This window comes from Scyliorhinus torazame, chromosome 11 (genome assembly GCF_047496885.1).
Source record: "Scyliorhinus torazame isolate Kashiwa2021f chromosome 11, sScyTor2.1, whole genome shotgun sequence".
NCBI classification, from domain to species: Eukaryota; Metazoa; Chordata; class Chondrichthyes; order Carcharhiniformes; family Scyliorhinidae; genus Scyliorhinus; species Scyliorhinus torazame.
In genome coordinates, this window is record NC_092717.1 from 27825866 (window position 1) to 27838788 (window position 12923).

The following is a 12923-nucleotide window of genomic DNA, read 5'->3' on the forward strand; positions in this document are numbered from 1 at the left end:
TGTTGGGTGGGTGCTCACCCAACCCCTCCTCGTGCCTGCCGACTGAAATATCATGGGAATGCATAATGACACCGGGATGCGCACCCGACATCTTCGAGAGATTTTGTACACTTCTGAGTTGGGCAAATGTAAAATTGGTTTATTTACTCTTTACTTGCCAATCATGAATGTTAGGTTTGAAAACTTTTCAGTTCTATGGTTGCTTGGATTTTGGCCAACTTCTGGCTATTGTTTCGTTGCCCAGCTTGGATCACTGTCTGTGTGGAGTCTGCCCATTCGCCCCGTGTCTGCGTGGGTTTCCTCCGGGTGCTGTTAGGTGAATTGGACATTCTGCATTCTCCCTCAGTGTACCCGAACAGGCGCTGGGATGTGGCAACGAGGGACTTTTCACAGTAATTTCATTGCAATGTTAACATGAGCCTACTTGTGACACTAATAAAGAATATTATTATTATTATTGTATTGGCTTGTATTTAGATAATGTGAGCTTGTCACCTCGGTAACGTATTAAAGATTGACGAGTTGAACTAGAATTATTCCTTAACACTGAAGCGTATTGCTCTTCACACTCACACTCACATTGGGTGTAAGCCTTTTCTAAGTTCCCTGCAAAATTCTTCCAACACTTTCACAGTCCATAGATGAATCTTGTAAGGCCCTGACATTTTGTCTGCTCTTTGCTTCAGTAACTTATCTGAAATTTTCCTTTTATCCATTACAATATCACTTGTCTCCATTTCAATCGCTTTGGAGTTTATCACTTCTCTACAATTCTGATGGAAAATATTAACTGAGTACCCACTTCTATTTTTTTGCTCATCTTCTCCAAATTGCCAATACCTCCCTCCCAGGGCTGTTACCTCAACCTTAATAATTCTATTCATGTTGACGTGCATGCAAAATAGTTTTGTGATGAGTTTGACATTTTCTCCTCTGGATTACTTCCTAGGAGATTTTCTTCTCTAAATCTTAAACACATATCTTATTGTCCCATGTATTCTTTTTCTTAGAATACATGATTTGCACTCAGGCCACATTTATTGAAGGGATATCTGCAAAAGTGAACCCCATGAAAAACATACCAAGCTAGTTCAAACACAACTCGATGCATTTAAACCAATAGATGCTCGAATTTATTCAGTGTTTTTTTTAAATAAATTTAGAGTACCCAATTTTTTTTTTCCAATTAAGGGGCAATTTTAGCGTGGCCAATTCACCTACCCTGCACATAGAACATAGGACAGTACAGCACAGTACAGGCCCTTCGGCCAACGATGTTGTGCCGACCATTTATCCCAATCTAAGATCAACCTAACCTGCACCCCTTCAATTTACTGCTGCCCATGTGCCCGTCCAAGAGTCACTTAAATGTCCCTAATGACTCTGACTCCACCACCTCCGCTGGCAGTGCATTCCACACACCCACCACTCTCTGTGTAAAGAACCTACCTCTGACATCTTCCCTATATGTTCCTCCAATCACCTTAAAATGATGTCCCCTCGTGACAGCCATTTCCGCCCTGGGGAAAAGTCTCTAACTATCCACTCTATCCATGCCTCTCATCACCTTGTACACCTCTATCATGTCACCTCTCTTCCTTCGTCACTCCAGTGAGAAAAGCCCTAGCTCCCTCAACCTTTCTTCATAAGACATGCCCTCCAGTCCAGGCAGCATCCTGGTAAATCTCCTCTGCACCCTCTCCAAAGCATCCACATCCTTCCTATAATGAGGCGACCAGTACTGGACACAATGGGGGCGATTCTCCGAGCCCCGCGCCGGGCTGGAGAATCGTCGCAACCGCGCCACGACGCCCCGACGCCGGCACACGATTCTCCGAGGTGCGGAGAATCGGCACCATTTGCGCCGCCGCGTTTAGCACGGCACCGGCCGCGGGCCGCTGGAATCGGCGGGGCTGCCGATTCTCCGGCCTGGATAGGCCTAGCGGCCACGCCGATCCGGCAGAGTCCCGCCGGCACCGTTCACCCCTGGTCGCTGCTGGCGGGAACTCTGCGCGAACGGTCGGGGGGCAGCCTGTGGGGGGGTCGGAGGGGGGCTCCTTCACCCGGGGGGAGCCTCCGATGGGGTCTGGCCCATGATCGGGGCCCACTGATCGGCGAGCCGGCCTCTCCCCCACCGGGCCTACCTTCTGGCGCGGCCGGCCCCTGAACACCGACACCATGTTGAGTCGGGGCCGGTGCGCTCAAGATGTCCCCCGTGCATGCGCAGGTTGGCGCGGCCCAACTGTGCATGGGTGGGTTGGCGCGCTCCAGCGCCATGCTAGCCCCCTGTGTGGGCCAGAATCGGTCATACCAGGGCGACGGCGTTCACGATGGCGCGAACACTTGGGCTCCAGATTGGAGAATCGCCCCCAATATTCCAAGTGTGGTCGAACCAGGGTTTTATAAAGTTGCAGCAAAACCTCGCGGCTCATAAACTCAATCCCCCTGTTAATGAAAGCCAACACACAATACGCCTTTTTAACAACCCTATCAATCTGGGTGGCAACTTTGAGGGATCTATGTACGTCGACCCCAAGATCCCTCTGTTCCTCCACACTTCCAAGAATCCTGTCTTTAACCCTGTATTCAGCATTCAAAATCGACCTTCCAAAATGAATCACTTCACATTTATCTAGGTTGAACATATTTTGGGTTGTGGAGATGAGACCCTACGCAGACATGGGGAGAATGTGCAAACTCCACACGGACAGAGACCTAGGGCCGGGATCGAACCTGGGACCTCGGCGCCGTGAGGCAGCAGTGCTAACCACTGCACCACCGTGTTGCCCTCTTTATTCAGTGTTTAAAGAGACCGATTAATGTTTTCAGTCAATTCCTTGCCAGAAAATCTTTTTCTCTCCTCAGATGCTGCTGTGGATTTGACTCCAGTTTTTAAAAAAATTCATTATTACAGGATGGGGACTTCGCTGGTGAGGCCAGCATTTGTTGCCCATCCCTAATTGCTCTTGAGAAGATGGTGGTGAGTTGCCTTCTTGAACCACTGCAGTCCCTGTGCTGTAGGTACACCCACTGTGCTATTAGGGAGGGTGTTCTAAGATTTTGACCCAGCGACTGTGAAGGAACGGTGATATATTTCCAAGTCAGCATGGTGAGTGGTTCGGAGGGGAACTTCCAGGTGGTGGTGTTCCCATGTGTCTTCTGCTCTTGTCCTTCTAGCTGGTAGTGGTCATGGGTTTGGAGGTTGCTTCCTAAGGAACTTTGGTGAGCTCCTGCAGTGCATCTTTAGATGTTACACACGGCTACTACTATGCTTCGGTGGTGGAGGGAGTTTGTGGAAAGGGTTCCAATCATGCGGGCTGCTTTGTCCGGGATGGTGTTGAGCTTCTTGAGCGTTGTTGGAGCTGCACTCATCCAGGCAAGAGGGTATATTCCATCACCCCTGACTTTTACCTTGTAGGTGGTGGCAGTCTTTTGGGAGTTAAGAGATGAGTTACTCACTGCAGGATTTTTATCCCTGGTAACTGGAAAGAAGTTTTTCTTTTCATTTGTCTATTTTTTTTTTTCCTTACGTTTTTTGGAATTGTAGTTGTATAAGTTAACATAAGGTTTAGTGGCAGGAGGTCCCAGACACATGTCATTCTCCTCGTGTGCGATGTGGGAGCTCAGGGACACGTCCACTGACCCTGGCTCCTTCACGTGCAAGAAGTGTGTCCAGCTGCAGTTCCTTCATGTGCAAGAAGTGTGTCCAGCTGCAGCTCCTGTTAGACCGCTTGATGGCTCTGGAGCTGCGGATGGACTCACTTTGGAGCATCCGCGATGCTGAGGATGTCGTGGATAGCACGTTTAGCGAGTTGGTCACACCGCAGGTGAAAGTTACTGAGGGAGATAGAAAATGGGTGACCAAAAGACAGAGCAAGAGTAGGAAGGCAGTGCAGGTGTCCCCTGTGGTCATCTCTCTGCACAACAGGTATACCGCTTTGGATACTGTTGAGGAAGATGGCTCACCAGGGGAAGGCAGCAGCAGCCAGGGTCATGGCACCGTGGCTGGCTCTGCTGCGCAGGAGGGCAGGAAGAAGAATGGCAGGGCTATAGTGATAGGGGACTCAATCGTAAGGGGAATAGACAGGCGGTTCTGCTGACGCAATCGAGACTCCAGGATGGTATGTTGCCTCCCTGGTGCAAGGGTCAAGGATGTCTCTGAGCGGCTGCAGGACATTCTGCGGGGAGGAGGCTGACCAGCCAGTTGTCGTGGTGCACATAGGCACGAACGATATAGGTAAAAAACTTGATGAGGTCCTACAAGCTGAATTCAGGGAGTTAGGAGTTAAGCTAAAAAGTAGGGCCTCAAAGGTAGCAATCTCGGACTTGCGGTGGTGGCTATGAAGGAGTAAGTCGCACATTTGGCGGCTCCCGCTCGGGTCGGATTTTTGGACCTCTTCCCCCGATTTTCTACCAGACTTGAACTGTAAAACTGAAGACAGAGGCAGTTGTGTACTGAATTCCCACATCGGTGCATGGAGAGAAGGACTAGAAATGCTCGTAAAGGCAGAAACAGAAAGACAGAGAAGGCTTGGGCTGAAGCTGCAGCGGGAGACAACATGGCGGAGGACCGGGCCTCTGGTTAGTCGACCCAGCGGTCAACGGAGCAGCTGACGCAAGTTATTCAGGAAGCTAAGCAGAAACGGGCCTGCTTGGGCCCGATAAAAGAGTCGATTGAGCGGCTGGAGCTTAGATTGGACGCCCAAGACCGGGCGATCCAGAAGCTGGAGAAGGCGCTGGCTGAGCAGGAGGAACATCAAACTGCGGTGGAGTTGGAGGTGGGGATGCTGAGAGACCAGCAGAAGAAGCTCCTGGAGAAGGTGGAGGACCTAGAGAATAGGTCCCGCCGGCAGAACTTGAGAATCGTTGGGCTCCCGGAGGGGTCCGAAGGGGCGGACGCTGGGGCATACATCGCAGATATGTTTGAGAAGCTGCAGGGGGGTGGGGCATTCTCCCGACCCTTGGAGGTGGACAGGGCTCACACAGCACTCGTGAGGAAGCCGCGAACGGGAGACCCCCCGAGGGCAATGGTGATGAGATTCCACAGGTACTTGGATAAGGAGCGCATTCTACAGTGGGCAAAGCAGACACGGAGCTGTAAGTGGGACAATAGTATCCTGTGGGTCTACCAAGACCTGAGTGTGGAGGTGGCCAGGAGAAGAGCAGGCTTCAACCAGATTAGGTCGATCCTTTTTAAGAAAAAGGTGAACCTGGGTCCTCAGCGCCGTAGGCAGCAATGCTAACCACTGCGCCACATGTCGCCCCCACAACATACTCTTAGTGAATTGTTTGACAGTACAGAACTTGAGTATTGCTGAAAAAAGACATTTTGTTGAAGCATTTCATCTGCACTCATAAGGACAATCGCAGGAATGCCAATGTCAGGGGAAACAACAACTTTATACTGCATGAGAAGAGAGAGCTGATTGGTTGGCAAGTGGACTCTGATTGGTAGAGGTGTTGCCTTGGAGAATGAACCAGTTCATGGTGACTGATAGTTAACTGCCAAGCATTTTTGGAAATTTAAACCAGGCAGCTTGATTCTGATAGGTCATGGCATTGCCCTGAGGAATGAACCAGCGGGTAGTTATCACCTATTTTGTTTCGCTGAAATAGGTGCAATGTGTGTACACGGTCTTTCTGTCTGCAAATAACAGGACCCTGTGTATTAATATATGTAGCTTCCAGTACCGAATGCACCACACTGGGAGCCCGACTGACAATCGTAAACTCGTTCTTGGAGTAATTTTTTTTTTTTTTATTAAATATTTTATTGAAAATTTTTGGTCAACCAACACAGTACATTGTGCATCCTTTACACAATATTATAACAACACAAATAACAATGACCTATTTTATAAACAAAAAATGAATAAATAATAAATAACAAAAATGAAAACTAGCCCTAATTGGCAACTGCCTTGTCACAAGTAACACTCTCCAAAAATATAATTTAACAGTCCAATATATAATTATCTGTAGCAACGACCTATACATACTATACAGTATATATTAACAACCCTGAGAGTCCTTCTGGTTCCTCCTCCCCCCCACCGCCCCCCCCCCCGATCCTGGGCTGCTGCTGCTGCCTTCTTTTTCCCATTCCGTCTATCTTTCTGCGAGGTATTCGACGAACGGTTGCCACCGCCTGGTGAACCCTTGAGCCGACCCCCTTAGGACGAACTTAATCCGCTCTAGCTTTATAAACCCCGCCATGTCATTTATCCAGGTCTCCACCCCCGGGGGCTTGGCTTCTTTCCACATTAGCAATATCCTGCGCCGGGCTACTAGGGACGCAAAGGCCAAAACATCGGCCTCTCTCGCCTCCTGCACTCCCGGCTCTTGTGCAACCCCAAATATAGCCAACCCCCAGCTTGGTTCGACCCGGACTCCTACTACTTTTGAAAGCACCTTTGTCACCCCCATCCAAAACCTCTGTAGTGCCGGGCATGACCAAAACATATGGGTATGATTCGCTGGGCTTCTCGAGCACCTCGCACACCTATCCTCCACCCCAAAAAATTTACTGAGCCGTGCTCCAGTCATATGTGCCCTGTGTAATACCTTAAACTGAATCAGGCTTAGCCTGGCACACGAGGACGACGAGTTTACCCTGCTTAGGGCATCTGCCCACAGCCCCTCCTCGATCTCCTCCCCCAGCTCTTCTTCCCATTTCCCTTTTAGTTCATCTACCATAGTCTCCCCTTCGTCCCTCATTTCCCTATATATATCTGACACCTTACCATCCCCCACCCATGTCTTTGAGATCACTCTGTCCTGCACCTCTTGTGTCGGGAGCTGCGGGAATTCCCTCACCTGTTGCCTCACAAAAGCCCTCAGTTGCATATACCTGAATGCATTCCCTTGGGGCAACCCATATTTCTCGGTCAGCGCTCCCAGACTCGCGAACTTCCCATCCACAAACAGATCTTTCAGTTGCGTTATTCCTGCTCTTTGCCACATTCCATATCCCCCATCCATTCCCCCCGGGGCAAACCTATGGTTGTTTCTTATCGGGGACCCCCCCCAAGGCTCCAGTCTTTCCCCTATGCCATCTCCACTGTCCCCAAATCTTCAGTGTAGCCACCACCATCGGGCTTGTGGTGTAGTTCCTCGGTGAGAACGGCAATGGGGCTGTCACCATAGCCTGTAGGCTAGTCCCCCTACAGGACGCCCTCTCTAATCTCTTCCACGCCGCTCCCTCCTCCTCTCCCATCCACTTACTCACCATTGAAATATTAGCGGCCCAATAATACTCACTTAGGCTCGGTAGTGCCAGCCCCCCCTATCCCTGCTACGCTGTAAGAATCCCTTCCTCACTCTCGGGGTCTTCCCGGCCCACACAAAACCCATGATGCTCTTTTCAATCCTTTTAAAAAAGGCCTTCGTGATCACCACCGGGAGGCACTGAAACACAAAGAGGAATCTCGGGAGGACCACCATCTTAACCGCCTGCACCCTCCCTGCCATTGACAGGGATACCATATCCCATCTCTTGAAATCCTCCTCCATCTGTTCCACCAACCGCGTTAAATTTAACCTATGCAATGTGCCCCAATTCTTAGCTATCTGGATCCCCAGGTAACGAAAGTCCCTTGTTACCTTCCTCAACGGTAGGTCCTCTATTTCTCTACTCTGCTCCCCTGGATGCACCACAAACAACTCACTTTTCCCCATGTTCAATTTAAACCCTGAAAAATCCCCAAACTCCCCAAGTATCCGCATTATTTCTGGCATCCCCTCCGCCGGGTCCGCCACGTATAGTAGCAAATCGTCCGCATACAAAGATACCCGGTGCTCTTCTCCTCCCCTAAGTACTCCCCTCCACTTCTTGGAACCCCTCAACGCTATCGCCAGGGGCTCAATCGCCAGTGCAAACAATAATGGGGACAGAGGGCATCCCTGCCTTGTCCCTCTATGGAGCCGAAAATATGCAGATCCCCGTCCATTCGTGACCACGCTCGCCACTGGGGCCCTATACAACAGCTGCACCCATCTAACATACCCCTCTCCAAAACCAAATCTCCTCAACACCTCCCACAAATAATCCCACTCCACTCTATCAAATGCTTTCTCGGCATCCATCGCCACTACTATCTCCGTTTCTCCCTCTGGTGGGGCCATCATCATTACCCCTAGCAACCTCCGTATATTCGTGTTCAGCTGTCTCCCCTTCACAAACCCAGATTGGTCCTCGTGGACCACCCCCGGGACACATTCCTCTATTCTCATTGCCATTACCTTGGCCAGGATCTTGGCATCTACATTTAGGAGGGAAATAGGTCTATAGGACCCGCATTGTAGCGGGTCCTTTTCCTTCTTTAAGAGAAGCGATATCGTTGCTTCAGACATAGTCGGGGGCAGTTGTCCCCTTTCCTTTGCCTCATTAAAGGTCCTCGTCAGTACCGGGGCGAGCAAGTCCACATATTTTCTATAGAATTCGACTGGGAATCCATCCGGTCCCGGGGCCTTTCCCGCCTGCATGCTCCTAATTCCTTTCACCACTTCTTCTACCTCGATCTGTGCTCCCAGTCCCACCCTTTCCTGCTCTTCCACCTTGGGAAATTCCAGCCGATCCAAGAAGCCCATCATTCTCTCCCTCCCATCCGGGGGTTGAGCTTCATATAATTTTTTATAAAATGTCTTGAACACTCCATTCACTCTCTCTGCTCCCCGCTCCATCTCTCCTTCCTCATCCCTTACTCCCCCTATTTCCCTCGCTGCTCCCCTTTTCCTCAATTGGTGTGCCAGCAACCTGCTCGCCTTCTCCCCATATTCGTACTGTACACCCTGTGCCTTCCTCCATTGTGCCTCTGCAGTGCCTGTAGTCAGCAAGTCAAATTCTACATGTAGCCTTTGCCTTTCCCTGTACAGTCCCTCCTCCGGTGCTTCCGCATATTGTCTGTCCACCCTCAAAAGTTCTTGCAGCAACCGCTCCCGTTCCTTACTCTCCTGCTTCCCTTTATGTGCCCTTATTGATATCAGCTCCCCTCTAACCACCGCCTTCAACGCCTCCCAGACCACTCCCACCTGGACCTCCCCATTATCATTGAGTTCCAAGTACTTTTCAATGCACCCCCTCACCCTTAGACACACACCCTCATCTGCCATTAGTCCCATGTCCATTCTCCAGGGTGGGCGCCCTCCTGTTTCCTCCCCTATCTCCAAGTCCACCCAGTGTGGAGCGTGATCCGAAATGGCTATAGCCGTATACTCCGTTCCCCTCACCTTCGGGATCAATGCCCTACCCAGCACAAAAAAGTCTATTCGCGAGTAGACTTTATGGACATAGGAGAAAAACGAGAACTCCTTACTCCTAGGTCTGCTAAATCTCCACGGGTCTACACCTCCCATCTGCTCCATAAAATCTTTAAGTACCTTGGCTGCTGCCGGCCTCCTTCCAGTCCTGGACTTCGACCTATCCAGCCCTGGTTCCAACACCGTATTAAAATCTCCCCCCATTATCAGCTTTCCCATCTCTAGGTCCGGAATGCGTCCTAGCATCCGCCTCATAAAACTGGCATCATCCCAGTTCGGGGCATATACGTTTACCAAAACCACCGTCTCCCCCTGTAGTTTGCCACTCACCATCACGTATCTGCCCCCGTTATCCGCCACTATAGTCTTTGCCTCGAACATTACCCGCTTCCCCACTAATATAGCCACCCCCCTGTTTTTCGCATCTAGCCCCGAATGGAACACCTGCCCCACCCATCCTTTGCGTAGCCTAACCTGGTCTATCAGTTTCAGGTGCATTTCCTGTAACATAACCACATCTGCCTTAAGTTTCTTAAGGTGTGCGAGTACCCGTGCCCTCTTTATCGGCCCGTTCAGCCCTCTCACGTTCCACGTGATCAGCCGAGTTGGGGGGCTTCCTACCCCCCCCCCTTGTCGATTAGCCATCACCCTTTTCCAGCTCCTCACCCGGTTCCCACGCAGCTGTATCTCCCCCAGGCGGTGCCCCCCCGCCCATCCTCTCCCATACCAGCTCCCCCCTTTCCCCAGCAGCAGCAACCCAGTAATTCCCCCCTCCCACCCCCCCCCGCTAGATCCCCCGCTAGCGTAATTACTCCCCCCATGTTGCTCCCAGAAGTCAGCAAACTCTGGCTGACCTCGGCTTCCCCCCGTGACCTCGGCTCGCACCGTGCGACGCCCCCTCCTTCCTGCTTCTCTATTCCCGCCATGATTATCATAGCGCGGGAACCAAGCCCGCGCTTCTCCCTTGGCCCCGCCCCCAATGGCCAACGCCCCATCTCCTCCACCTCCCCTCCTCCCCCATCACCACCTGTGGGAGAGAGAAAAGTTACCACATCGCAGGATTAGTACATAAAACCCCTCTTTGCCCCCCACATTCGCCCCACCACTTTGTTCGAACGTTCTTTTTAATAACCCGCTCATTCCAGTTTTTCTTCCACAATAAAAGTCCACGCTTCATCCGCCGTCTCAAAGTAGTGGTGCCTCCCTCGATATGTGACCCACAGTCTTGCCGGTTGCAGCATTCCAAATTTTATCTTCTTTTTATGAAGCACCGCCTTGGCCCGATTAAAGCTCGCCCTCCTTCTCGCCACCTCCGCACTCCAGTCTTGATAAACGCGGATCACCGCGTTCTCCCATTTACTGCTCCGAGTTTTCTTCGCCCATCTAAGGACCATTTCTCTATCCTTAAAACGGAGGAATCTCACCACTATGGCTCTGGGAATTTCTCCTGCTCTTGGTCCTCGCGCCATCACTCGGTATGCTCCCTCCACCTCCAACGGACCCGCCGGGGCCTCCGCTCCCATTAACGAGTGCAGCATCGTGCTCACATATGCCCCGACATCCGCTCCCTCCACACCTTCAGGAAGACCAAGAATCCTCAGGTTGTTCCTCCTTGCGTTGTTTTCCAGTGCCTCCAACCTTTCCACGCATCGTTTCTGATGTGCCTCCTGCGTCTCCGTCTTCACCACCAGGCCCTGTATATCGTCCTCATTCTCGGCTGCCTTTGCCTTCACGACCTGAAGCTCCCGCTCCTGGGTCTTTTGTTCCTCCTTTAGCCCTTCGATCGCCTGTAGTATCGGGGCCAACAGCTCTTTCTTCATTTCCTTTTTGATCTCTTCCACACAGCATTTCAAGAACTCTTGTTGTTCAGGGCCCCATGTTAAACTGCCACCTTCCAACGCCATCTTGGTTTTTGCTTGCCTTCCTTGCCGCTGTTCTAAAGGATCCACTGCAATCTGGCCACTCTCTCCTCCTTTTTCCATCCGTATCCAGGGGGGATTCCCTTCTGGTTTACCGCACAGTGTTTTTAGCCGTCAAAATTGCCGTTGGGGCTCCTATCAAGAGCCCAAAGGTCCGTTTCACAGGGAGCTGCCGAAACGTGCAACTCAGCTGGTCATCGCCGCACCCGGAAGTCCTGGAGTAATTTTTAGCACACTGAGGATTATTTAGCAAATCTTTTCCAATCACAGAATCACATTTAATGTTTGACACTGTGTCTTGAGTTTTGCCCCTTGCAAACAGTGGAAGGGACATATTGTTTGATACAATCCATCATCTTTGGGGTGTACTGGCTACATACCTAACATCGCACTGGCACTGAAATTCATATACCGTATTATTCATTTCTGTAATAGGCTGAGCATCTTTTTGGCTTGATGGCAGCCTCCTGTTGGATACAAATACCTCTTGTGATGCTGCTGCATAGTGGCAGCGTGAAACAGCTGGCTTCACCTATTGCTCACATATTTGTCCTTCCAGCATAATCTGGGCACTTTTCAGGATCTAAAGTGATGTCCTTAGGCCAGTTCATGGGTTTGCACTATATACAATGTGAAATGATCTGAACAGGTTAGCCATTGTCCCGCAGAATGCGTTTCATACACCCTGGGCTGGATTCTCCAAAAATGGGCCTATGCCCCCACGCGGTGTAGAAACCCTGGCGTTTCACACCAGACTTTCCATAAAAAAATTTACAGCTATTCTCCTACCTGCAGCAGGCTGGCACTGCCCCGGAGTGCTACTCGCAGCTTCAGCTGCGCGAACGGGCCACCACATTCCGGTTGCGAGTTCACGCATGCGCACGACAGCCGCGCCGAACGCGATAACGGACTCAGCCGACGGACCTGGACCAACAAAGAAGGTCCCAACGATCTGCCCCACGCCACTTGATCTATTCCGCCCGATCGCTGCCCCGGCCGCCCATAATGCCACCCCTCCCCGGTATTTGATCCCCCCGTCCCCTATCAGGGCGGCCGCGGACTGAGTCCACGCCTATGTCCTGACCGGCCAGACATGGTTAGAACCAGGCCGTCGGGCACTTGGCCGGTAGGGACCGGAGTATCGCTGGGAGGGCCTCTGGCAATGGCCCCCCAGCCGCATCGCGTAATTCACGCGTGAGCGATTCTCCGCCAAACTCAACTTCGGTGTAGGGCTGCAGAGAATCCAGCCCCCTATTTCAGGATCCAGATTGCATTTAAATTTTTTTTAAAAAAAATAAATTTAGAGTACCCAATTCATTTTTCCAATTAAGGGGCAATTTAGCATGGCCAATCCACCTACCCTGCACATCTTTGGGTTGTGGGGGCGAAACCCACGCAAACACGGGGAGAATGTGCAAACTCCACACGGACAGTGACCCAGAGCCAGGATCGAACCTGGGACCTCGGCGCCGTGAGGCAGCAGTGCTAACCACAGTGCCACCGTGCTGCCCTTGAATCAAGCTTGCATGCTGAGTAAATGGCTTGGACCCTATTCACAAGGTTGTCAATAAGGCCAATCTTATAAAGTGTATTACTGTAAGAATCCCAATGGACTGTATTGATCAGTTAATGGAGACTTGCAGTAGACCTCGTAGAAAGCCCCTTGGCAGATTTCTCAACTAGCATTGTAAAGAAAATGTTATTTTTAATATTTCTGTGGTCCATGTGATATTGTGTGAAGCCGGC